The following is a 27377-nucleotide window of genomic DNA, read 5'->3' on the forward strand; positions in this document are numbered from 1 at the left end:
GCTATTTACTTTGTGTAGTAGATCAGAAGTAACTTAATGGACGCATTCTACTTTCATTTAGTTTGGCTTGACATTAATGACATAGTAAGTACAGAGAAAGCTAAGGAGGGATGATGCCTAGACATTTGCTATTGCTTAAACTGCACAATGGATTTGCATCCAGACAAAATAAAGTTCCATTTTCTTTTGGCTACATACACTTTCACTGGTGCAAATGACTGTATCGGATGGCAACATGTTGGACCCACTCAGGCTGGGAATTACAAGAGACAAATCTCCTGGGCAGTCTCCTGTTCAAAGCAGGTAAACATTGGATTCAAATCAGGTTCTTCAGTTCCTCAGTCTCTCTAGTTTACCATTTCCAATACAAAGTTATCTGAAAGGAGAAATATTTCCTTATATCTAATAGGAATCTCCATCTTTCAATTTGTCACCATTGTTTCCTGTTCTCCCCCTGTGCAGGTCAGCCTTGTTCTGTCTTCATGGTAAATTTCTCTTAGATTAAAAGGCAGCTGTGCAGGCTGAACCAGCCCAGATCCCTCAGCTTTGTTGTCTCTCTGCTGAGCTTGCTGCCATTTATATCTTTCTTGCATTGAAGGCCCACAGTGGGATGCACTGTTCCAGATGTGAGGTAATGAGTGTTGACTAAAGGACAAGCCTCTAATGCACAAAGGCTAAATCTACATAAGATATTTGTGTGCACAGATCCATCACGTGAAGTCTTTTATATGCATATACCCGTTCTCTAATTAAACAGAAGGAATTGAAACTTTCAACAAGATATTACACTTTTTTTTTCCTTTGATTAAAGAAAACCTTTTCAAACCTATCATTCTAAGAAGCAGCACTAATGTACTGCAACTGGCTATGTTTTAAAGCATTTTCTAATTTTTTGCTAATTAAAGTCATAGTTTTCCAGACATGCTACAATGTAAGTCATTAATGCAGGGGAGACATGGACTATGTTTGGCAAGTCTCAGAGTGTAAAACTCCTTAACTGTATTTTACACCTCCAGTTTTCAAGCCTTGGCAAACAGTTTAAAATGGAGAGATCTGAAACCAGGTAAAATTTCTGGCATTAGACTAGAGTGTAGTGTTTAAAGCTCAGATCCACCAGCAAGCTGAAACATGGTTTAAGAAGGTTAACTTTGTTGTTTTTTCTTACAATGTCCTATAGAGCACATGCCAACGCATATAGAGTCTGATTCTGCTGTCAGCTATACTAACGTAAATCCAGAAGTACTTTAATGAAGTTCACTGAATGGCACTATATTCTTATTTATTTCAGAAGAAAAATGCTCCTTAATTTCTAAGACAAGCTTGTCGCAAAGTGTTATGAACACCCAGCCTTTCAAAGCCTAGAGATTTATCAAAAAGGTAGGTTCTGCAGAGTGCTAAAAGAGTTCCTTGGTCAGGGCCTCAACTGTAGATTATCCAGTTGCCATCTGTGAGTTAAGGAAAAACAATTATCCCTGTTCAGAAACTCAGACAGCTTTGGCTGTAGAATGATGTACCACAGTTTGAGCCTTTCTCATCTAGGGTCTGACATGTGAGGAGCTGGCTTAGAGCATTCACAGAGACAGACACCAGCAGCTACAGATCCAAACTTGTCAGGTACTAACTTCTTATATCACAGTGACTTTATTGTGCCTCTGATTCCTGAATTTTCTCCTCTAGAGATAAATTGTCTCAATTGTGCTGTATTTCTGCATCTATAGCTCTCATAAGGTTTGTAAGCGCTATGCTTTGTAGGTTGTGGGTACATCAGTGTGTAGCTGTAGAAACTGTAAAAAGGTGAGGTAGAAGGGATGTTGTTAAACTGAGCACCCAGAGACAAAAATACCCCACGTTTCAGGAAGAAAGAAGGGTCTTTGACTCAGCTGACTGTAGCTGCTTTGCCTGTATGTATTTGGTCTGTTGCCTGCTCAGATCTGGCCCAGCAGCACTCATTAAATTTTTGTGCTGTCTCACACCCGCTGCTCACGAGCCTGTGTGTGATTTATTAGCACTTCTAGACAAGCTGGGGGCTCCTTGCTGTCTTTGCCTATCAATTTCTGTTTCTTCCTACCCATGAGGAGGTTATGCCACACTAATCCCCCCCAACCTGAGACATCCCACTATTCTTATCCCACTACTGAGCATCATATACACAGCATATAGAGAGATTATGCCAGTCATAAAGAGGTGTCTCTTTTGAGCCTCTTTTAGGCAATGCACTGTCAATGCACTGTTAGAAAAGTTTCAGCCTAGGAAAAGAGGACAGCTGGAGAATCACAAACACATGATATGAAAGACAGGGATGCCAGGATGAAGCAGATTGACACACAGAGGCATGCACAGAGGCATCTGCAGATTGATTGTCAGAGGCACTTTGCACTGAATGCACTTTGTCCCAAATACTGTTCACTGCCTTCCAACAGCCCAGGTGGCAAACACTGGAATCTCTTGCCCAAGGGCACCCAAGCCTACGCTGCCTGGATCCTCTGGCAGTAGGCTGAGCTGGGTTGGGCCAGGGAATGTAAGGACTCTCCAAACATACTAATAATCTTGGGCTTGTAGGCAGCCAAGAATGAAGAATTTTCAATCCAGCCCAGGCACTGACAAGGTTGGGGGATTTGGTGTCCAAGCCTCTGTGCCTGAGACTTCTATCTGCAGTGGATTCTCAGTATCCATCTGCATCAGCAGACCAACAAGAAAGAACCAGATCCCAGGGTACTCTCTTGGATCAGTAGCCAAGCCACTAGCTTACAGAAATACACTCCTTCTAATGCTTTCTTTCTCTCTGTTTACATTGTTCTCTGCACAATAGAAATGAGGCAATAAACAGGGCAGAACTCACTATTGGGGTGATTCATTACCCTGTCCAGGCAACATTCTCACATATCTTTCCATTTTGATGGAGGCCCAAAAATGCAACCAATACAATATATTACTAACAGCTATATCACACTGAGTTGCTTTCTTAGCACATCATCTTGATAATTTGTAAATAACAGCAAATTTTTTTTTTCATAGACTGATACAGGAGGAGCTGTTTTTGATAACTTCTCGTTTAAGCCAAGGTGTTAAACTGGCCTGAAGGCTTTAAAAAGAAGCAGCATCAGTGAACCTGCCTTACTTTTAAGAACAGGCAGAAGCTGCACACGTGGCTGCTTGCATTAAAGGGCATATGTCTCTGATCTCTGGTCCAAGACAAGTCCAGCTCAGACAATTGCCATTAATTAACCTCTCTCTGCCTGCTGGTAGACAGCTGAGCTCATCTAAAACATTTGTGCAATCAAAACACCTCCAGAGGGGTGGTTCAGCTTCTTCATCTCCTTTCGTCAGGTTAGGACCTGTTTGTAGGTGCAGTGTCCTGTCCTACTCTTTGTGCTGGCTCTGACTTATTGTTGAGTGAGTTCAGCTTATAAAACCAGATGAAAAAAAAATTCATTCTTTTGCTGGATGAGTTTTATGTCCCTTCAGAAGCTGAATTAACTTTTCACTGGAGATCCAGTGAAAGGCAGAGCTGCCAAAAGTGAGAAAGTGTCCATGTGGCTGGGCACACAGGAAGGAGTAGTGGTGCAAATGGAATAAGTAATTCAGTGCTTTGGAATAACCTCAGCAATCAGTAAAAGGCTGCATTCAATTGGGTGCTTAAACTGAGAGCTTTTACATAAATAAAATAGTGCATTGCAGTCTTTCTGAATGAAAGGTGTATAATCAATCATCAACACAGGCCAGCATAAGCCACAAAGATGTTACAGGAAGATCTAATGTAACTTCAGTGATGTAGGGATTCACGTAACAGAGACACATAAGTGAGTTTGTACACATGCCATGCTTCCATACTTCTTTCATCTTACCCTGGTGGGAGATAAAAATAATGTAGAGAAAACCCCAACCTGTTCAAGATGAAATTAGATAACTGCTTAACTACACAGTTACTTGCAGTTTTGTTGGCTGGCTGGAAGTAACCCGATGAATTAGATAAAAGTACATTTACACTGTAAAAGCCTCTATTCAGTGCAAAAGAATGCAACAGTGAGCTTCTGTCTGACACCAAAAAGTTAATGTGTATAGCTTTTTGAATCTGGAGAGTCCTCTGTTACAAATAGGATCTGCAAAATGCATGAAACAAATCTCTTAAATTCTTGAGGTATCCAAAAGATCACTCTACACAGCAGTGGTGTTACAGCATCAGTAAGAGCTTGTGCAGAATTGGAAAACCATCAGGTAGACTCAGCACCCATGTCATTCTATCTTAGATGTGGTATCTTCTGGAGAAGAGAAAACCTTTTAAGGTAAATCAGCTGTGGTTTGTCTCAAATAACCTTTTTTTGTTGTTGTTGCTTTTTTACCTCCTCCTTATGTCTGTGAGAAACCTGAGCTGAGTGTGCAACTGAAGCTACAAAAGGTCTTGCAGAATAGCATACAAATGAAAGATTACACTTTAGGCATGGCTGCCACATAAAACCCTGCTGAAGGTAGTTACACAGCCATTACTGTCCAATAAAATTGTTACAAAAGGAAAGGGCTGAAAATGTCAATGCATTTCATCTTTAGGAATTTGTCACTGAGTACACTGTTAAGGGATTTGCTAAGCAGCATTTGGCTTACTTCCCCATCCTCTCATTCCCAGAGAAATGCTACCAGCCTGACTGCATCTGCCAGAGTTGTAGGCAGCATCTTTGATTCAAATCTCAGTCAGGACCCTAAGTCCAGTCAGCATCTCAAAAATCCCAAAAAATACCTTAAAAAAATTGCACAACATCTCATTCAGGTTCTAATTTTCTGTACGGAACATGAGAGTATCCTTTTTTAAAATTTTTTTCCCTTTGTAAATGCAGTCTTTTTTCTCATTCAGACTTCAGAATGCTCCTACACAAAAACCTCCCTAATCTGTGCTTTTGGTCATACTACACTTTTTGGGTTTCACCAGTCATCAAGTACCATGTCCCACCTACCATCTCTCATTCAGTATTGAAAGCAGGGGATCAGCTCCTTCTATCAGCCATGATGATGGTATATATTATAGTCTGGAGTTTAGAGCAAGAACCCTTTCTGTTTTCTCCCATTCTGCTTTGAGGATTTTGTCTTGTGCTGTCCTATAAAGCTGTTAGTACCATCCTTTGGTTCCTCAGTTCTTGGCTAGTATGAAGCCTATGAAAAACTTGACAAGAATTAAGGTGCCAGCACTAGGGGCTGCACATCAATAGGACTGACAGCATGAGATTTGCTTACCAAAACATTGTCATTTTAGGCATTGTGCACTTGCTCTCGCTGCTGCATAGGGATGTCAGAGTCACCCTAAGTACCATGTCAGACTTGTGTAGTTATCTTGGGTGGTAAAACACATCTTAAGTGACACTGGACACCTTCATTTAGGCAGCTGATTCCTTTGTGTATTGTCTTGTTTTATATCCCATATTATTCAATATATATCCTAATCATAGAATTATCAAATGGGTTTTTATACAGGGTTGGGTTGGAAGGGACCTCAAAGATTATACATTTCCAACCCTTCTACCATGTACAGGGATACTTTTCACTAAACCAGGTTGCCCACCCACTCAAGTGGTTTGGGAAGAGAGGTTGTCATTGGAGACTGAGACAAAAAAATCTGTACCTCAGCCTTCTCCTCATCTTTTGTTACCAGCTTTCCCGCATTGTTTATCAAGTGGGTAAACCTTCTTTAATCTTCCTTTTCTGGTTAACATACCTGTAGAAGTCCTTCCTGTTATTTGTTGCACCCCTTGCAAGGTTCAATTCAAGCTTCACCTTAACCTTTCTCACCCCATCCCTTCACAACCAAACTTCATCTTTTTCCTCTTCCAGGGTACCTGTCCTAGTTTCTACTGTCTGTGCACTTGCTTCTTGCATTTCTGTTTGACCATCAGATCCCTGCTTGGTTATGCTGGTTTGTTTTCTTCCTTGTCTGATCTGCTCCTGGCAGTTGTTAGCTCTTGCAGTCTATGCAAGACTTCTTTAAAAATCTGCCAGCTCTGTTACACCCCCTTGTCACTGAGAGCAGTCTGGCAAGGGATCCTATTGACTATCTCCTTGAAGAGCTGGAAGTCTGTTTTGCTAAAGTTCAGGGGTCTAATCTTACTCTTTACCTGACCCGTGCTCCTCACAACTGTGAATTCCACTGGCATGTGATCATTGCAGCCCAGGCTGCCCCCAGTTTTGGCATGCCAAGATGGCTCTCAAACAGGTCTCTCATGTTTGTGACCCACAGATTGCACCCCATCTGGCAGGGCTATCTATTACCTGACTCAGGAAGTTCCACATTTCAGGAGCTTCCTGAGTTGCCTAAAGCTCGCTGTGCTTCTTTCCCAGCAGATGTCAAGGTGGTTGAAGTCCCTCAGCAGCATGAGGGTCTGAGAGCACAATGCCTCCTGTAGCTGGGACAAGAAGGTTGGTGGGTAGGCTCCCCTTGATCAGGCATGACCTTTTTTGCACAATATTTTAGCAAAGTCTTTTATTGACAAGGAAAAAAAGCAGTGTAAGAGTATTTTAACAAGTGTTTACAGAAAATAACCTCTAAATGTAAATATGTGAATTTGGAATTAAAACCTGGTTTTAAGAGTGAAAATAATTTAGCTGTAATTCAACCAGAAGATATACAAGCTTCTCCTTTCCAAGCAAAGGAATTGAAACTGCATACTAATAGCAGTGCACTGAAATTTACAGTTTTTCACCTACTTTGTAATCAAACTCTCTTTGAACCCTAATTGTAGCATGTTTGATGTAGGCATGGATTTTGTTGAAACTGTATGTACAGCCAGTGCAAACAGTCCAATAATCCTGGGCCTTTATTTGGCTCCATAACCATTTTAATGGCTTTTTCCACATTTATTGCTGGCAACAGCATATCTTCACAGAAGCTGAGTTGTGCTTTTTGTGTTGGTTTTGTTCTTGATTTACAGGCAAGGTCTTTAATTGAACTCTTAAGAACACACCATGCATTCAGAACCTTTGCAAATAGAAGATGCATTCAAGAAGTTGTTAATATAGTCTGCATGGTGGAAAATGGGTGATCATTTTCTGGCATGAAAATATATGAAAATAATCAGGATATTGGCAATTCCTCTGTGATACGTTCCGGTAATTCAAGCACCAAGAAAATTAAGAATGTCTTGCTGTCTCAGAACAAGGTCCTTTGATTTCCTTTTTCTTTAAGTATTCAGGAGTTTGCCTCATTTGTGTCACAGATATATTTCATCTTTCCATACCAGAACATATTCATGTGGTTTTCCTGAAAGTGTGCCAAAAACACAGACTCTGACACAGATTTCCAGCATACTGCAGGAAAATGAGAATGGGACATGTGTGAAAAACAGAAAAAATATCCTTCTTGTATTTTCCAAGTTGCACTACAAACTAGATGATAAACAGAATGTTTTTTAATGTTTTTTTTTAATGGAAAAGATAATGCATTATAAAGAAAAAAATCTGGGTAATACAAATATTTTAAAGCAATATAAATAAAGTCAAAGGGATGTCATAAAAAGGACACTATTAAAACTACAGAATTCACAGAGAACATTTTGCTATAAATAGTTACTTTATTGCATATAGATCTAAACTGCAAATTGGTAGATGCAAGTGTATCTTTTCACATTCAGCATTTTGCAATTTTTCACTATCAACACCAGATAAGCCTCACCAGGGAAGGAGTGGTTTGCAGAATTAAGGATGTAGTCCTCCGTAGTAAAATGCTGAAGGAAATTTTGGGTCACTAGTACTTTTATATAATCGAGGTAGTTGCTTGGTTGTGATGGTTCTTTTGCTCATTCTTACAGCACAGGTGCAATTCTACAGATAAATGGGCATAAGCATTTAGATTCAATATGAAGCATGCAGTAATGTTTGTATCAGCATTTTGGGGCTTCTCACCAAATCTTAACCTTTTTGTACATATAACATAGGTTAAGCTCACTTAATTCAAGTTGTAAACCTATATTTTAAAAATATAATTTTAAAATATGACTGCAAAATTTAGATTTGATCCCATTTTTTAAGATTCAGACTTTGCTTACAAAATCACACAATCTACCTTCCCTCCCCCTCCTGCCCCACCATACCTTTTACCTGCAGAAAAATCCTGCTTTCTTTTTGCAGGAGATAGAGAAAGGAAGTGAATTAAAGTGTCAGGAGTGAAGCACCTCATATACAGAGCCTTCTGCATAATTTGTTATCAAGAAGAAGAAACACTGGGAAAGGAGCCAGAAGTGTTGAAATTAACAAAATAAGGTCTTTTGACTAAGGGAGTTACACATTTCCCTGGAGAATGGGTTTCTATCACTGCTGCTGCCAAAAGATTGCTGAGTAATGTTTATATGTAAGCACTAAGGCTCAGATGAGACTTAGGTATTCCTGCTGACACTAAAAGGGTTTAAATTAGGCATGTGGCTTCAGAGAAAAAAATCTAAGCTAGATCCCCATCTTTACTCCAAGGTCTGTAAAATGGGAAAATGGGGAGCCTGTGGGAGCTGGGAGCAGGTGTCACAACACCAGGCACACAGAATGACACATCTTCCCCCAGAACTCAAATCTGACTTTCAGTTGTTTTGTCCTCTTTTTCTCCAACTTCCTTTCCTCTTTTTTTTTTTTTTTTTTTTTTTTTTTTTTTTTTTTTTTTTTTTGGCATTTCATGTCTTCAATTTCTTCTCCTGTCTCTTTGTTTCTCTTCCTTCCCTGACTGACCTTACCCTCATCCCAGCATCCCAGGTGTGTTTATCTGGTCAATTCTAGGTTCCAGACCAACATCTTTCCTTTTTTACATTTCATCCAGTAATTCATAGGTCCAAACTTCCTTCTTGGACAGCTACTACCCAGGCATCAATTTGCTGCTAAAACTTTTCCAGCCTCTGCTTGCTTCAGCTTCTGCAACATGCATTTCCCTCTCTATGTTGTCTGTACCTAACTTAGAGGGGACCTTAGAAGGAAAAAAGGACATGCTCTGAGTTCTCATGGACAAATATTTCTTTTTAAGTATTTGGAAATACTGGGGAAATTTTTGGTAGTATTTTAGACTTTAATTTTCAGCAGCTTGAAATTCCCATCTCTGTGACCTTAACTTTTTTTTCAATTTCTTCAGGATTATGTTGGATTTGGTGGATTTGGGAGGAGAAGGATGCGTTAGTGTTTTCACAGAACGAGGGATTTGTTCATTGTGAGCATACAATGGAATGGGAGCCACAAACAAACAGAAAGCAAACTCTTCAACTCCTGCTGCAGTTTTTCTAAAACAGGCATGTCATGATGAAAAAATTCCATGTATTCTCACCCAATAAATGTGTGTTTCTCTGCCTATGATTTTAAATCATGCTTATTGTCAAGCAACCATAGAGTCAACACCTACATGAGGCCCATAGTGACAGGGTTCAGGGAAATGCATACCTGAGAAAATTTATGTAGTTAGGCATCAGTAATTCCAAAGCTTCACTGCAGTTACCTACAGTAACTAACATTGTCTACTTCACTAACATGAGTATGGAACAAGATAATGCAAGTAGAACAAGATATGTGATTATCATACACAGTAAGTTCCAAAATCAACATGTCATATGTTTTGTTGTCATGTTTTCACAGCTCAGTGCTCATGGCAAAGGAATCAGCCTTCCACAAAATGTCTGAGCTCAGGAGAAAGTCGGAAAGGGCAGTATATTCCTGTCACAGAGTAGCAAACCACACTGCTGTAATTATAAGGAAAAAAACAGGCAATCCTCTGCTGTGTCCCTTGCCTCAACTGCTTCTAAGTTAGGTTGAGGTAAGAAAGCTACAAGATGGGACCTGCCCAGTACTGAACATTATTTCTAGGAGCATGCTTTCCTTATTCTTTCATCCTCGGTTGACCTGAAAACATACTGCAATAAAGTCTTGCTTCTGGGTGTTCAGCTCAAAGTGAGCTTCTAGCATTACTTTATACATTGCAAATTAGATTACAGGAAATGTAAATTATTTCTGCAGCCTGTTCTTTTAAGTGCTCTCAAAAAAGAAATCGTTCAATGTATATTAGTTCAACATCTGGCATGTTTGATCTTTCTGAGAAATCACCATGTAAAGCAACATGCTATAGAACCTTGCTATTTCTTATCTTTCACTGACTACCTGCTGCTGGGAACTATTGGAAGCACCATTGCAAAAGGGATCAAATGATATTTCATATGTATAGAACTGGATGATTAAATTAATGTAATTCTGTTCTTCATGTGTGAAAACTGGATTGCCCTGCAATTCAGAGATGGAAACAGAATGATAAAGAAATCTCAGTTAACTGAGATGTAAGAAATTTACAATACAAAGCTGGCATGAAAACCATTTTGTCTTATTTCAATAGACAGTACATGATGCCTTTCTAAAGACCAATTGCATTTTCAATTTTGGAATTAATTTACAGAGTACATTCATTAAATAAACCACATGTTTCTTACTGCACCATGAAGTAATTAGTTGTGGAAAACTCAGTTGTGCCAGCCCTGAACTACATTTATAAACACTGAAAATGCACCCATGTACTCAAGGTACCCATCTAAACAAAAGAAAACAAATTGTTCAGTTGTGTAAATAATTCAGGAAAGAAATTTCTAATAGATATTCAGACTGATGGCCTTTTCAAGGGAGACATTATGCACTGGCACTGTGCCAAAGAAATGTTAGATGCATAATATGAAAATTATTATTTTAATGCAAAAGACCCCACTTTAACCTGAGTCCTTGAAAAATGATGCTTTTTTCTTGATTCTTTTATAGCTATTTACCTGCTCCAGAAAAGCAGCCAGGTTTCAAGCTGTGCACAAGAACAGAAATTATTAACTTTCTGCTTGTGATTATTCTAAGTTCTGATATTTTTGCTATAGGGCTTAGAAAGCACAGTCATATCTCTTCTATTCTGTGGCGGTTATACATGAGAGCAGTGCAGAGACAATTAAATTTTTAGATCGTCTTAGGGCTGCAAGAATGCAGGGTAACAAGAATGTCATCAATTAACATTCCAGGGAGATTATCAGTTTGGAAATCAAAAGAGTAATAATAAATACATAAACATATATATATATATATATGGACGTAAAATGTTGAGGTACAGCTTGATCTTAAGGTGTGAAATTAGATTTGCAGACAGATGTGCAAACTCCATAGCATTGTCTGTTCTCTGCTTCAGCAACGCAAAGTGTTCCAAAAAATTTGGCTCCTCATCACTGTTTGTCTGCCTTATGTTGCATTTTATCTCTGAAAAGGAAAAGAGAAATAAATTAGTAATTTTGTAAAAAGAGTGCACATCTGCCCAAGGAATAGGCACTCTGTGTGTTCCCAAGTTATGCTGGTAATTTCGATAAACTGCATTTGGAAAAACACAGCAATTAGTCTTTAAGGTTCATGTCTGCAAGTCATATGGTTTTAGCATATTTTTAGAGGTATTTTAAAAAAGATAAAAATAACAACTCAGCTATTTCTGGTAATATTATTTGAAAAAATACTTTTGTGTTGTTAACCTAGTAGGGACACTCTGTTATAGTGCTTGAATTTTATTTTACCATGAGGCCCATCAGTGCCTGTGGAATGATGGCCAGAGAGTCCAGCAGCATTAATTGATTTGGTGGACTGTCCCTATTCAGTGCTTAATCTCTCAGTGGATGCTTCTTGGACAATAGCTCCAGATGATGATAAAACTTTTGATTTGAAAGCAGCAATTCTACGTGACATAAAAGAAATCCTCCCTTCTGATTGAATCAGTGAGATCTGTGTTTAGTGACAGCTTGTCTCACCTGGCAGTTTCTCCTTGAATATCTTGCTGGTCCCTCCCAGAAAACATAGAAATATTTTGGCAAGGGCATGGGACTGAAGAGAGGGTTCTTTGTTCTCCGAGATTGCGTATGGCTTGACAAGAAAGATTTAAAGATGTCTGTAGGTCACTGAAGGTTAGAATTTCCTGACATTATTACTTTGACAAATGAAGAGAAAACAAACACCCTAACCATAAGAACAGAATGTCAGGATCATTGCAAATCCAGAAGCAGGGAACACTAACAAACAACTGAAGGTAAGGTTTCTGTGGCATCCAAAGCAACATCCGACTGAGGATCCGGATGAAACTTGCTCCGGAGATTTATGTAGGACAAAGAATTTTTCTCTTCTTTCTTTGGGCACCTGATGTAAAATCCAGATGGCTGACTCCTGGTATTGCATACAGTGGCTGACCACTAATTCTTTGTGCAAATATTTCCCTCAGCCAAAAGCAAGCCCACTTTAGCCCATTATGGAAGGCAGTTAGAGAAAGTAAGCAGCCATGCTACTGGTTCATTCATTCACTTACCCATCTAAGCAAGTTAAGAAAACAAACTCATCAAATTTTCCTCTATCTAATCAATGCAAGTCAATAAAATGGTTTTAAATAAGATAAAAATTATGTCTATATTAAATACAACACTTTAAAATACTTTATTTTTTCTAGTTTCTTTGGATTTCTTGGTGTTGGTTTGTGATGGGATTATTTTCCCCCAAAAAAGGATGTCACACAGACTGTACTCTGCATGAAATTATTAGATGGAGTTACTATTCTTTTCTGAAATCCATAAAAACAACTCTCCTTTAAGGAGATAATAGTCTTCATTTTAGTCTAGTATAGTTTATTGTAAAATAATTATAAGATGTACATTTTTTAACTTGCCACTTTTCATCATGAGAACAAGGACTAGATATAGGTCCTGTTCCTATCTCAGGATTGTTTAGCCCACATGAGAGCCACTGTCTAAATAATGCATTTGGGAATGCTGTTTAAAAAGTCTAGTAAGGATAACAAAGTTATGGGACTATTAGGTCACAGCTAAATAGATTAAAAAATATCCATTGGCACATGTACTGAGAACTGCAGCTTGTGACCAGCTTAGGAAAGTACTGTTGTATCAGTTATAGCCATTCCATACTCTTTACAAATATAAGGGTTTTAAACCACATGGGGGGTTTTTATGGTTTTTGGTTGGTTGGTTGGCTTCTTTTGTGTGGTTGATTGTTTTGGTTTGGGGTTTGTATTTCAGGAGGCTTCATTTCTAAAGTATTCACCTAATGTTAGATAAAGTTGAAAGAAGTCATCTGTAGAAAAAAAACAAACCTCTGATCACAACAATTCAATAGAAATTTCTTAAAGATGTGGCTGGCAGTCACTCTCATGGTTCTCTCCATTCTGTCTCACCAGCTCTGCTTTGGGCTGTCTCCATAACTAATGTGAGCATTTTATGCTAACACTGAATGGAAACACTGCCAGTATATCCCACTGTTCTGTGAGCTGGATCAATTTGTTCACTTATTACAGGAGATTGGTGTAATAATTAAATCCAAGAAGGGAAAAATCTACTATTTTCAGTGTAAAACGTTCATTTATTCAGGACCAAACATCTTATATTTATAATTTCTTCCATTCAAATTATAAATCTACAAGTTAAAATGAAAAGGTAAAAATAAAAATTTCAGCAGGACTAAATCTAAATATTTTTGAACAATTTACTTAAGACAGAAAAAGCTCAAACTCATTCATTCATTCTTACTTGGCAGGAAACAAAATACAGAAGGATCAAGATTGCCTGGTACTGCAGTCCAATATTTCACACAATACTGTGTATCAAGGAGACTGTCAGGAGGGTTGTTTAGTCTTTGGTATGTTGTGGTTTTGACACAGGATGGGATTTTCTTCTGTGACTGTGACTAGGCGTATCTTTGGCTAACTTTGTTTTCCTTACCAAACAACTGTGAGTATCACCAACTTCAAATCTAGGAGATCTTCACTTTTCCAGCTGCTTTGTGCCTAGGCACTATCAAATAATCTGTAAGGATCAGAAGACAAAGATGTGAGTCATCAGAAGCAGAAAGAACACAAGCAGTGTGCCATCCTGGGAAACAGATTTTTCTGGGCCCTTGACATTAATAGCTGCAGCTGTCAGCCTCGTTGCTGGCCCTTGTGTTTCAGTGATCCTTGGAAAGTGAGTGGTGACTCACTTCCTCTGGTCCCGATGCTTGTGCTGAGCAGGGAGGTGTCACTCTCTGCCTGGTGAACATGCTTGCACTTGTGATGTCTGGTCATGCTTGTCACTGAGGAATTTGTGGTCATGAATCCTAGGACAATGTTTGCAAATCATATGCACTTCAGAGCTACCATTCTCTGGCATTGCTTTCATGTCTTAGTTATGGACTGATGGTTAGTTAGACCCTATCTTACTGGAAAATTTTCAATCTTTCCCCTTACTTGACTCTCTATTTCACTAGAAAAAATAGAAACCACATCAAGAAGCTTCATTTTTCCTTTCCTAAACAAAATTAGGCTGCCAATGACTCACGATCTCAAAGAGAGGCATAGTGGTCCAAAGTTGCTGTTTGTTTTTTTTATCTTGTGATGCTAAACTCAAGGGCACAGTATTGCAGGAATACAATCTGCTTCAAGTTTAAGCATGAACAACAGTTTTCAGTTCAAGCAATACTTCTTCAGAACACTAAGCTCACTAAAATAATATTTTAACAGTTGTCCAAAATGAAATACTGATTCATAAAGTTTTCCAGCTCAATTTGTTATTGGCCAAGCAGATACATTTCATATAATCATAGATTCAGAAAATCAGTATAGTTTGGGTTGGAAACGACCTTTAAAGGCTGTCTAGTCCAACTCCCCTGCAATGAACAAGGACACCTTCATTTGGATCAAGTTGCTTAGAGACCCATCCAACCTGACCTTGAATGATTCCAGGGATGAATCCACCACCTCTCTGGGAAATATGTTCCAGTATTTTAACACCCTCATGGTAAAAATTTCTTCCTTTTATCTAGTCTGAATATACTGTCTTTTAGTTTAAAACCATAATTCCTTCTCCTAAACCAACAGGCCCAGCTAAAAAGTCTGTCCCCATCTTTCTTATAGGTGTCCTTTAATACCGAAAGGCCACCATAAGGTGTTCCTGAAGCCTTCTCTTCTTCAAGATAAGTGACTCCAATTCTCTCAGCCTTTCCTTTTAGAAGAGGTGTTCCAGCCCTCTGATCATCTTCATGGCCATCCTCTGGAGTCACTCCAGCAGCTCCATGTCCTTCCTGTGCTGGCACCCCAGAGCTTATGCAGCCCTGCAGTGGGGTCTCAGCAGAGCAGAGCAGAGGGGCAGAATCCCCTCCCTGGCCCTGCTGCCCACGCTGCTCTGGATGCAGCCCAGGACACGTTTGGCTCTCTGGGCTGGGAGTGCCCATGGCTGGGTCATGTCCAGCCTCTCACCCACCAGCACCCCCAAGTCCTTCTGGGCAGGGCTGCTCTGGACTTGTTCAGCCCCAGCCTGTGCTGATACTGTGGGTTGCCCTGACCCAACCACAGGACGTTGTCCTTCAGACACATCCTGAGCCACTGATCTCAGACAGGGCTGGCCAGCTGCAAAAGATGGAGCAGAGAGAGCTGTTGCACTCTGGTGCAAATAAAGTATGCACAGTAGATGTGTTTCAAGTGGAATGCAGCAAAATTGAGTAGTCTGGCATTCCCAAATAACATTTTAGTTAAGAATTTTAGCACTTGTAATATGAAACTGAAATTATATCCTTGGCAGAAAACTACTTGGACCCGCAGAACCAGTATCACTTTACAATCTGCCAACAAACGGTTCATTAAACTCAAGAAGTTGACTGATCTCATAGGAAAACATGGATTTTGTACAGCAGCACGACCTTTAGTCAGGCAGGTACTTTGTAAATATTATTTCCATTTATAATTACCTGAAATTATATCTTAATATGATTTGCCATGATTTCAATAAAGAATCCTGATACTTGAAACTATTCCAGTATGTGCAAAACAGGATGCAAGTACAGCACACCTGGGTGCTGGAACAGGCAGCTGTTAAAAGACCATTTTATTGATGTGTTCTGCAGAAAACCTCCAGCTCCAAGGTGAACACATTCTGTGCTGGTAGCCAACATTCCTGAAATACATCACAGTTCACAAGTAAGAGCCTCTCTCACATCCTGTAAGTCTGCAGTGTGGAAAATCATTGCTCCATAACAGAACTTGTTTTCATGACTATACATGAAGAAGTAATTCCAGAAAAGAGAAAAGGCAGTAATATGTATCTGCTGAAAATGCCAGTTACATTTTGTGCAAAATGTACAAACAGCCTTGAAGGATAATTTTGTAAAACATGTGGGCTCCTATAACTCAGTGAATATATATATTTTTTTTTTCTTTAGAAGTAATAATGTTGAAAAAATTTAGGGAAACCTTCCAAATAGATGTCATATGACTGGAAATAGTTAAGTACCACTAGGATTTTTCAGTGTAGCTCTATTGTCATAAGTCAGGTTTTGTCACAATTTTGTCACAATTAAGCAGAAAAGAAGGAATGGGACTGTAGAAAGCTTTGCTGTGCCCAGACAGAGCAGATATCTAAATGATGCCCAGGCAGCAGTCAGTGCTCCCAGACCACAATGCTGTGTGCTACACAAAACTTTGAAGCTTTCAAGACTAAACTCGAAGACTTTGAAACAAGTTCTGAACATATTTAGAAAGCAGTCAATAGCACATACTTTAGATAACCAATAAAGAATGAATTCAAGCATAAATGCACAAAGGTAATCTTAGAACTCAGTCATCTGGATGTTTTAAAAATGCTCCACTCCATTATAGATAAAAGTTTACATATTTAGCATTAAGGGTTGAACATGATGACATCTAAATTTAATTCATTACTAACGATACATTTACAATGTATTTTTTCAGATGTAGTACTCAAGTTAGCTTGTACTATTTTAGGATTTGCAGAATTACAGTTTTGCCTCCATATCTCAGCCTCAATTAAACATCAAAAACTTTTATTTTTTCTAACAGACTAGGTGCTAGTCTGTTAGAAATTATTCAGTTTATTTTCCTTGAAGTTATCTTGCCGTTATTTCTTCTACATCATATAGAAAATTTCTAACACTGTAAATGAAAGAAAACTCCAATCTTCTGTTTCTCACTATACAGTCAATGCAATGTTATCACTGCCTCAGATATCTATCTGGACATTAATGATTTCATTACACATTCTACAGAAATGTTAGAATAACCCTGATGTCCTGATTTAAATTAATTTTCTAAATACATTGACGTTAAAGCTTCTCTGCAACAGTTTTTCTGGAAACCTTCAAATTATATTAAAAATTGTATCTACTTTAAGCTAGGGGTGCTTAAGGTGTGTATTTCAAATATAGATCAAGGTGTTAATGCTCCAGTGCCTCAGAGTGGAGTTCCTCAGTTCTAATCTGTACTATTCATATATTTGACTGTTCCTCTAGAATTAAAGTCAGATAGTTTAAACATTTTTAGAAGATGATTTGAATACATTTCAATTTATATTAATTTGAATAATGTAAAAATTCTAATTAAAATTGTATTTTGTGAACTCCAGGAACCTAAGAGTCAGGACTGTACAGAGAACACACAGAATGACAGAAGTAGTGGTAGTAGTCTAGGAGTCATCTGGAAAGTGAATAAAGGAAAAGTTTTATATACCCTACTCTTCTGGAGATGATGGTATTTATTATGATAAGTAAAAGTAATGCTCTTAATTCTGAAATAAGAGGCATACCTGGAAAGTTAGTCTATTGTTGTCAGCTGAATTCGAAATCCCATCTAGCAAGTCTTGGGCAGTGAAGGAGAATAATCTCTGCTCATATCTGAGGCAAATCAAGCTGTCAAAAGAAAAATCACTCTTCACAACATCTTAGAGAAGGTCTATAGGTTGCTGAGCTTTTGAGGAATGAGTTTCCACATGATCCCAGTGACAGAAGCTTAAGCAGAGTGCAATTACTTGGACAAGGAATTTGTGCATGAGCAAAGGTTATCTTTTATTGACCCCATGACCAACTGTAATATTTTCATTCTGTTGTGCAACTGAAGTGTGCAACTTTTCTCTTAATGCACTTATTGTACCAGGTACTGGTCTTCCATATACTTTACTTTAAATAGAGATATTATAACACAGTTTAAAAAACATTTTTCTTAACATCCTCAACAAACATTTTTTCAAAAGAACCAACTGAAAGACAAGAAATCTCTAAGGCCACATTAGCATAACATTGTCAAGGAATGAAATGGAAATCCTAACCTCTGATTCAACAATGAGAAGAACATCCAGTCATTAGGTATCTCCATCTAAATATTTTCATAATTTTACTTCCTTGTTTTGGAGAGATTTGTTAGTATATGCATTAAAAATAGCAATGAAATTATGTCAGAATTTCTGTACACTATCACCAATTTAGTTTTCAATTAATCGGTGTGATATAGCATATTTTCTAATGACTAGGAAATGTTATTCTTTTCTAGGAATGACTGAACATAGTTTAGAAAAATAAGAAGTATCTGAGAAGAAGATCATAAAAGTAAAATCAACTACTTTTCAGGGATATGAATTCCAGACAGTTCTATAAATTCATTTGTTCAATTTTTGTTTCCCAAAGAGAGTAATTTTCTTCCTTCCCATTCCCATGTATGCCAGAGAACAGAAATTTTTCCATTTCCATGAGAAAAGCTATTCTTGAAAGTCCCTATGTAGTCATCAAAAAGGTTAGCAAAATACCAAAATTTAACAAAAGCAAAAAAAAGAAATATCTCAGTTTTCCTGAAAACAAGTCCAAACCTCCTACTCAGAAAGAATCTCTGCCAAATTACAGCACAAAATGGTCCCATGATGAGAATCTTCAAAAGCAAAAGTGAAGTTTTAGCTTGCACAGAAAAAAAAAAGGGAGTCAGAGAAAACTTTCACATGATAATCTGGAAAAGAAAAAGTAACTTCAGCCAGAAGGTACATAAATCATAGCAAGTTTCCTTGTCCTAGGGCTCACTTTACTATGATCTACTTTAATAATGCTGTGTTTAATAATTCACCTTAATTCATAACTCAGACCTGAATGCATTGGGAATCTGATTCAGATCCAGTGTGAGAACATGGAAATACTATGTCATAATGCAAAATTAATTAAAATGAAAAAGTGTGGATCTATCAAGATTGTTAACTTTGTCTTAAGCCACCTATATTGTCACAGAAGATTCTATTTAGAACTCAATTGTTTCCTTAAAGCACTTCCCATTTAACCATTCTAAGTGAAGAAAACACATGATTTTCTATCAGGAGGAAAATGTACTTAGACAAAATCAGCAGAAAATTTGTCAAGGAGAATCTAAGTACATAAAGACCAACTATGATATAAACTCTCAGATTTCCACAAGCAGTGAGTTTTCTTTGTATCAATCTCTCAAGAGGTAGCAGCTTGGGTAATTCCCTATTTCTGACCCATCTCATTCTGGCCACAAATAATATCCAGATTTTTATAATTAATTTGTCCAGTAATTAAAGTACTCTCACAATTAAATTAAACTCAGAGCAGTTATTTCCAGCTTGTACTTAATGTAAGTTTGTTCCTTCTATTGTGTATCAGAAGTGAGGCTTGTGTTCTCTTAGTATTTTGGTTTCTTCTCAGTACAAATGGATCTTTTAAAAAACATTTGCCTTCTCTACAAACCCTCTCCCACTTGTATCCCTATGTAATGGGTACAACATTGCTTTAAGGACTTATGTTTACAGTTTTCCCGTGGTTATCTGTTAGTGGTTATGGACTGTTCCTGAGTCTCTGAAGATGAGGTAAAAAAAGAGGAAGTCAGTTAGAGGAGGTTTGAATTCTTAATGCATAGTCTGTGTTTCCACCATCCCAGGAAGAGCAAACCATAAAAAAGTTGAACACTTGGGGTTAGCTAATGCTTGTCCATTGCCAGCTGCAACCCGGGTGCACTCATGGCAACTCCTTCCAAGAAACCTCCACACGGCAGCACCTGCCAGATGTCCCCCAGACTGTGCAAGAAATCTGTGCATGTGCATGCAGCCCAACACACAGACACAGACGGAGAAAGGCAACAGCAAGCAACAAGGAAGGTCAAAAGCACAAACACAAGAACTGGAAAGACAACTCTCTTTGGGAACCTCCAGAAATTTCCTGAGGCTGGGTACAGACCTGTGAGCAACTCACAGAAGAGAGGCAGAACACAGACAGCTAAAGCAAGAGAACCATTGTGACAGCATTGTTACCTGAAATTGCAATTGGGCGTGTCTCAGAGCCTGTCTTTGGGGTTTGGATACACACTCCTTATGAACTTCACTTATTTACAGTATTGCCAGCAGTTCAAAGAATTTCAGTTTTATTTTGAAACATGACAAGTTTCATTCTTTCACTTACTGAAGTTGGATAAAGTGACCCATTAATACCTAAGGCATTATTATGTTATTTTAGTGAAAGTATTAATCCGAAGCCACTGAGGAGCACAGTCTGCTGGTATGCACGCTGTGAGCCCAAGCAGGGGAGTAGACAGATGTCTCCCTAAGGACAGACTCTTTTGCATTCCACATGGAATTTTTATGTACTGTAGTCTTTTGTCACCGACAAACAAGAGTTAGAATTTATACTCTCTTTCCTGAATTGGACGAAAGAAAAAAAGAGAAAAGAAAGGAAGGAAGGAAGGAAGGAAGGAAGGAAGGAAGGAAGGAAGGAAGGAAGTAAGGAAGGAAGGAAGGAAGGAAGGAAGAAAGAAAGAAAGAAAGAAAGAAAGAAAGAAAAAGAAAATCTTAAGGACAGTCTCAAAGAACACTACTAATTTTTTTCCATATTTTCATGTCAAGACTTTTTTTATTTTTTGCTGCTTTGTGCTGAACTGTAATACGGAAGGTTGCTGAAGCCTTGTCTTTACCTCTCCTTGCCTTTGGCTAGATGACAAGGCACTGTTCTGGATTTTTCTAAATTTGTTTCTTCTGCATGGCAAAATATAGGATTTGTGATTCTGTCGGTTAAATGTAATTCTTTAGCCGTTAAACCAAAGAGCAAACCAGTTTGTATGTGGGAGTGTTAACAAGACATGCAAGACACTGATTGGTTAAACTCAAGCTGAATTCAGATTCCCTGTGGATGCTGGCTGGCTGCCTGGAACAAGATTCCTTGTAAGAAGGTCTCAAGGTGTTCCCTGCTGCCTCCCGGTTCAACCAAAAGACATAGCTGGAGGTTGCTGAGCTTCACCTGCACTGTGAAGGCAGTTTTTGGATCATGTTCACTGGGTGGATTTTCCATTTTCCTGGGGAAAATCTTCAGAATTACAATCAAGTCAGCTCCAGGGTCACTCAGGCATGGTGGTTGGTGCTGTACATGGACAAACAATTTTGTCATCTCTGCCACACTGACAGCTGCTGTCCAGCACATTGTAGATGCTTGTCTAGTGATCACTGATGAGGGATTCAGTCTTACTGATCACTGATGAGGGATTCAGCCTTACATCTCACCTAGAATATGGCTGGAGCTCTGAGAGTCTGATAATCCTCACTTCCCCATTCACACATTGCTTTTCTTGACTTTGACTTTCCCTGACACTGGAAAAAAACATTGACCAGACTGAGATCCTCTGGATGGAACTTTCCCAAGGTCTGGGTCCTTGAAACAGTTATTGATAAAATTTTATAGCTGTGTTCGACTCTATTCTCAGCAAATGTCATAAAAGTAGCCTTAATGCCAAGGGATATCAGGTTAGCTTGCCCTGGTGAGCGACAGCCCAGATGTGTAAAAGTTGCAGATATGGATGGGATGGATGCAAGTGGCATCTGAGAATGATAATGCAGAAGCTTCAAAAGTGTCTTGCATCCAGTTTAGCATGCAGCAGTATAAAAGAGACACAGTGTATATACAACCAAAGGCTTTTGGCATGAATTCTCTGTAAGTGTAATGAAGTTACAGACATTTTAAGTATCACTTTAAACCACAGAGCTGATGTGAAATATTCCAGAAGAACTGGTGTTCTAATAACTAAACTAAGCATTTAAAAATAAATACAAAAGCATGAAACACTTTCTGTGTGGTATTTGGTCCCTGAGAGGTTGCAAACAGGCTGGTTTTGTCTTTATTTTCTGGTTCTGCAGACTGTGCTCTAAAAAAAAAGAACTTGTCTCAGAGTCCAAGAGCAAGTCATCTGTAAAGTTCATTTTAATGATGGAATGCAGATTGTTGTTCATTCATTTTCTATATATGTTCTGCTTATCTTCACAAAGGTAAACACCTCTGGAATGCCACTATTAAAATATTTAGAATGCTATTTCTAGTCATTATTGCCTATGATCTGACTGCTTTGTTTACATTAAATTTCTATTTGCTAAGGAAATCAGAAATTTCTAAAGCGAATGTCATGTAAATCAAATAAGCTGGAGTAATAATTTAAACATTCTCATATTTGAGGAACTCCTCTTGAGTGAAAAATATAAATTTTCTAAATTTTCTATTACTCAGACTCCTCTTTTAGTTTTCCTGCATTGTGACTCAGAATTTTTTATAAACAATGCTTTCATATCACAACCATAATTTTATTGTATTGGACAAGGTTTCTATTGGAAAAGGGGCAAATGTAATTATGTTCTTTTAAAGAGTCTTTTAATCACTCACTCCAAGCTCTGGGTACATAGTTATCATTATAAATCATACCTTTCATAAGTAAAAAATAGCTACACAATAACAAATTGATTCCCCATCCTTTAAATAGTACCTCTCGCTCTCAACCCCCAAAGCTCAAAAACTGATGAGTTTTGCAGAAGACTTCCCTCCTTCAATAAAATTGATATAATAGCTCCCTTTAGTCCATGGCAGCTGGGCACATGGCTGGATGAAAAGAGTGGTGTCTGCTAGATTCTTTCCTTTTGTTGCCAGCTCTTCTAGGTGTACTGCAGCACTTCAACAAATGAGGAAATCCTGGAATCTCTTCACCTGACTGTGGATTTCTATTACTGAAATAAACAGACTGTCCCACACACTGGTACCAGCCCTTTCTTTTCTGAGAATTCACACTGTTTAAGCCAGCAATGATGAAGATCAGCAGAGAGGAAAGGAAACGCCCTGTCCTGTTCTGTGCCCTCCTGGCTATCCACTAAATGCAGCACTAACAGTCTTCATGCTAGATTCCTTTTTTTTTTCCCTTTTGTTTTCCACTTACAATATTAAGAGTTTTTCTGGTTTAACTGTGCTCACAGCCCATAGATGTCTCTCCAGGTATACAGGAATTTGTACACCCACATAGTTCACTGGTATTCCTCCAGGAAAACCCTGGTCTGAATACCTTGCACTTTGAAATCTACACAAGTATGCTCACAAAAGCATACATATCTTTCCAATCAATGCAGTTGTGCTCCACTTAAGGTACCCTAAAGGTGTTCTACAAATTATTTCTGACTGAGTGAAGCAAGCACAAAGAATGAAATCTCTTCTGAGCTTTGATCTGATAACTCAATCCCCACAGGTGTCAGAAGGACTGATATGCAATTGTTTTTGAACTAAGTTATGTACAGGAATGCCCTTTGCCTCACTGGGATTATCAGTAAACCTCAGGACACAAATATAAAAATCTTCCTTTACCTGCAAGCAAGCAGAAATACCGTGATATACCATAAGGATGTTATAGTCTGTGCATGGAAGGCTACAATGGAACAACCTTTCTGAGCCTGAGCAGAGGCACACAGAATCCACCACCACATTTTAATACAGTCGGGCAGTCATGAAACAGGTAGGGTCTCAGAATTCACTCTATCAAAAATTGAGGTAGGATACAAATAACACAGGCACTTGAATTCTGAAAGATACAAAGGAAGGAAGCTTGAAATATTTCAGAATTGCTTTTACCACTCAGATTCACTCTGGGGGTTTCTAAATTACAAAGAAACTTTCCTATTAAATACTCCTCAGTTGAGCAATACTCTTCCTAGGTTACCTGTCTTAGCTATTCACAGTGCCCTGAGCAGCACAGCACTTTATCAGTCCTGCAGGACTACTGTAACATAAGGTTTTATTGACAACTCGTTACCCAGAGATGGCACTGGGCATAGAGGCATGCTGGTCAGATTCTTGAAAGCCAATTAGTTACACCCCCAAAATCAGTGATGTGCACATCTGAGGATCTGAGAAAATGACTGCCTAAGATCATTGCAGGTGTTAGAGAGTGCTGCAATTAGGATTTCCCAAGTCAAAGTTGGTGCCTAAGAAATGGATCTTTATCATCAATGTCTATTACTTGAAGGTAACCCTTTAGTTCCTGTGAAAATAATTTTATGTTTATTTCAGTCAAACTCAAAATTAATAGATAAGAACAGCAAATCTGAGTATATAAACAAGTTACTCTGTGTCAGCAGCTTTCTAGCAAACATCTAGCCTTGTTTCTTAGCCTCAGCTAAGTACCAGGCAATTCCAAGTATCTTACCTCCCCAGCAACAGAAATATAAGCTAATTCAAATTTAACCTAGAATAAGTCTTGACAAAGAAAACCTTTTCCTTAGGCAGTTTCCTAAATTCACAGCTGATCCTACAGTTTTGCAGCCCATCCATATGGTCAGGCTGTGACTGCAGTTTCTACAGTCTTGGAGAGCCTGATGAGGGGAACAAACTCAGTTTGGGGTAAGAGACTGCATTTGTCAGGAACTTCTTAAGCACTTACCAGGCGTGTTTTGTGATTTCAGTCAGATGAGTGCAATGCTTGTGTGTGCCTTGGCCTGCTCAGTGGAGGTATGAGGTGCCAAACTCCCAGTGGTGATTGGTCTCCAGAGAAGAGTCAAGCAGCTAAATACTCTTCTGTCGATGTAAACCTGAGCTACCAAATGGAGTCCTTGTGGTCTACCCCCTGGCTTAAAAAAACATGAACTGAAAGTTGTCACATATGACACCTAATTTTGTCAAAGTCTGCCTCAAAAGGACTCAGCCTTCACTTTATCAAAAAGGCTTTTGCCAGAAACAGCAGGTTAGAAACTGGAATAAAATGAATCAGAATATCAAGAAAGAAGTGGTGCTTTTTTCACAGTGAATTAATAATTGCCATTTTCAGAGCTGTTGGAACATTACCAAGGATAAAAGACTAACACAAAGACTGCTACAGAGAGACCCTCTTTCATAACCCTAGTAGGAGCAAGCATCTAAAGGAGAGGTTGGATGCATTTACTGGATGTACTTTAGCAAGTTTAAATAGAGAAACAGTGAAAGAACTTTTATAACAATTTATATGAGCTCAACAGTGATTGCATTTTAACAGCTGCCCTTGGTCCTCTGGGCCACTGCAATCTAATGGAGTCAGTTTTCTGCTGAAAGAAACGATTAAATTGTTCTCATAGAGTCCTTGAAAAGGTGTCAGTATGGGCAGCTGGAAATTTAGGATCTCACAACTTCAGCTTTGGAAAAAAAAGTCATCACTGTTTTACATTCCCCTATGGAGACCAAAAATGAGAAGTTAAATTCTGCCAGAATCCAGGCATTTTCTACAACCAGACACACATTTAACTTCAACAAATTGGAATGCATTATTTTCCATGTAAGTTTTGACTGATGCTATGTGACATTTATCCCATGTGTAGAGCCATAGGTCCCCTATGATCAGCTGTGACCTTTATTCAGCATAGTATTATATTTTTCTCTAGAGTTGTACATTGCTCCCTGCTGAAACACAGCTACTGCTGTGGGGAGGTGGAGAGACTTGGCTATGGTTTGGAGGGTTCTGTGGAGCAGGAAAAGGACCCAAATTCTATTTTTCACTGAAACCCCAGGAGACACTGAAGTGATCATTGACTACATTGCATTATAGCTCAGTTTAGAAGGCTAATGCTTGGGTTGTAACAAAAAGCACCTTAGGGCCTTTGCTCATGGGACTCTCATCTTACTCAAAAGGCATGTGACAGCACACAGCATGCCAAAAGCAGACTGTGATGACAGATTACCCCATAGTATTTGCTGTTTGGGAAGTTACTTCATCCTTAACTAGTCTTGGACTATCTTTAACAAAATTGGAATTTGAGGGAAAAGACTATCACAGACAGAAGTTATTTCAGCTGCAGAAGAAACCCCAATAATTTGTAAACTTTTGTGATAGGCAATCATATATCTAGGACTAGATAATACAGTGTCTGTGTTTTATTGATAATCATTTTATTTCCTTTCAGTCATAACCAAAGATACAAATTCTGAAATACCACAATACATATGATGAAAAGAGAAGAGTGAATAAAATTAAATATGTTCTCACCAAAGGTACAATAGACCATATTTAATACAGAACCTTTCCTTGAAATTTTTTTTTCTGCAAATAAAGTAGATTGTACCTCATTAGAACTCAGTATAACATTGGATACAAATGCACTTTTTAGCTCAGATGGAAAACTCTGTATTATATCTTTAGGTTTAGATGTCTGAGTTAGGTGAAAAAAACAACTACTTAAAAGAGGAGGAAGGAGTAGTAGGCAGTACAAGGGAATTTCCAAAAGCAGCTCCTTAGGGACTGTTTAAGCACAGTGTCCCATCTGTGCTGTTGACAGAAAGAGCCTGGCACAAGGTTCTGAGCCATCACAAACACAGAGTAGGGGATGACTTCTGGGACTGGAGTAACAGAAATGGTGTAAAGTCAACAGCAAAAAATGAAAGGTCCTGAATACAAACACAAATAAAAGGAATTCATTCTATAAACTGTGAAATCACAAGTTGTTAAAGACCTAAAGAAAGAGTGCAATGTTCAATAACAGAATGAGTAAGACTCTTAGTGTGATGCAATGGGGAAAAGACAGATTAATCCAAGCGTTCTCTGGGAAAATGTTTCCAGAGCTGAAAGAAGTCAACCTGAGCTGAAATCCTGCATACTTCTGCCATTCTCCTTTAAGAAAAATATACTTTAAGTACAAAAGGAAATGAGAGAAAAATGGGATGACAAGAGGATGTATCAGAGGATGACCAGAGAGTGTATCCTGAGCTGACAGAACAAGCATTGAATGAGGAATAGTTACATGGGACTTGTTTCCACCCTGTCCAAATGAAGACATGCTCATGCAATTAAATATTTCTAAGAATATTTTCTGTTCTTCCTGCAAATACAAAAAACTATACGAAAAGACAAAGAGATTTTTGTTGTTGTTGTTGCAGAAAAGATACAAAATCTGAAGAGAAAACAAATATAAAATTTTCATTAAGGAGATGCTGAGGTCTTTTGCTGTTCACTGTGGTTCTGGTCCTTCTTTCCTGATGCACACTGCCAAACAAAGGCCTGATGGTTTTCTATTCATGCCAGCCACAGAACATATGTTGAAAAATTTTTTAGTAAATTTTTTCCTTTAGTTGAAATATTGCAAACAATGTATTAATCCAGTTTGAATTTTCTTTAAATGTAAAGTGACAAGAATAGAGGTGATTGCAAAACATGTATATGGAAAGCAAAAATTTTACAATTCCTTCCACTCCTGTTGCATGTACTGATTATCAAATTAAGAAAGATCTTGGATTTAACTTTGGAATCAGAGGTAAAGCAAACAACAATGGCATAAAAATACTATGCTTGGGTTGCTAATAAGTAACAT

At 38.3% G+C, this 27377-nt stretch overlaps 1 long non-coding RNA gene across 1 annotated transcript; it reads right to left on the minus strand.

Annotated features, from left to right (window-relative positions):
- Positions 1-10364: 10364 nt before the first annotated feature.
- On the minus strand, positions 10365-24571 carry LOC120500435. Its single transcript, XR_005627092.1, has 4 exons — positions 24488-24571; positions 17571-17673; positions 13722-13805; positions 10365-11217 (listed from the first exon to the last, which is right to left on the minus strand). It is a non-coding gene; the product is annotated as an uncharacterized LOC120500435 (long non-coding RNA).
- Positions 24572-27377: the final 2806 nt, after the last annotated feature.

The sequence above is a fragment of the Passer montanus genome, unplaced genomic scaffold (assembly GCF_014805655.1).
Source record: "Passer montanus isolate IOZ18808 unplaced genomic scaffold, ASM1480565v1 scaffold18, whole genome shotgun sequence".
NCBI lineage: Eukaryota > Metazoa > Chordata > Aves > Passeriformes > Passeridae > Passer > Passer montanus.